Here is a 310-nt window from a genome sequence, read left to right on the forward strand (position 1 = left end):
AACAGTTTAAAGGATATAAAAGTAACATTAATGGAAAAGATATATAGAAACATATGGATATATGAGAGGTGAAAGGAGGAGAGAAAGTATGAAGTAAAAGGCCATACCGAGGAGGAGTGATGAGAGGAAAAAGACTAAATGTGTGTAAAGTGATGAAGTGATTGGGAAGCACAAAAAATCATGCTTGTTTGTGATGTGATTACAACACATCAAATAAGTAGTCACAACAACACAACATGCACACTTTAAAGGACCCACCAATTGTGTGTGTGATTGTGGCGTACGTTGTGTGTCATCATGTGATATTTTA

This window comes from Arachis ipaensis, chromosome B02 (genome assembly GCF_000816755.2).
Source record: "Arachis ipaensis cultivar K30076 chromosome B02, Araip1.1, whole genome shotgun sequence".
NCBI classification, from domain to species: domain Eukaryota; kingdom Viridiplantae; phylum Streptophyta; class Magnoliopsida; order Fabales; family Fabaceae; genus Arachis; species Arachis ipaensis.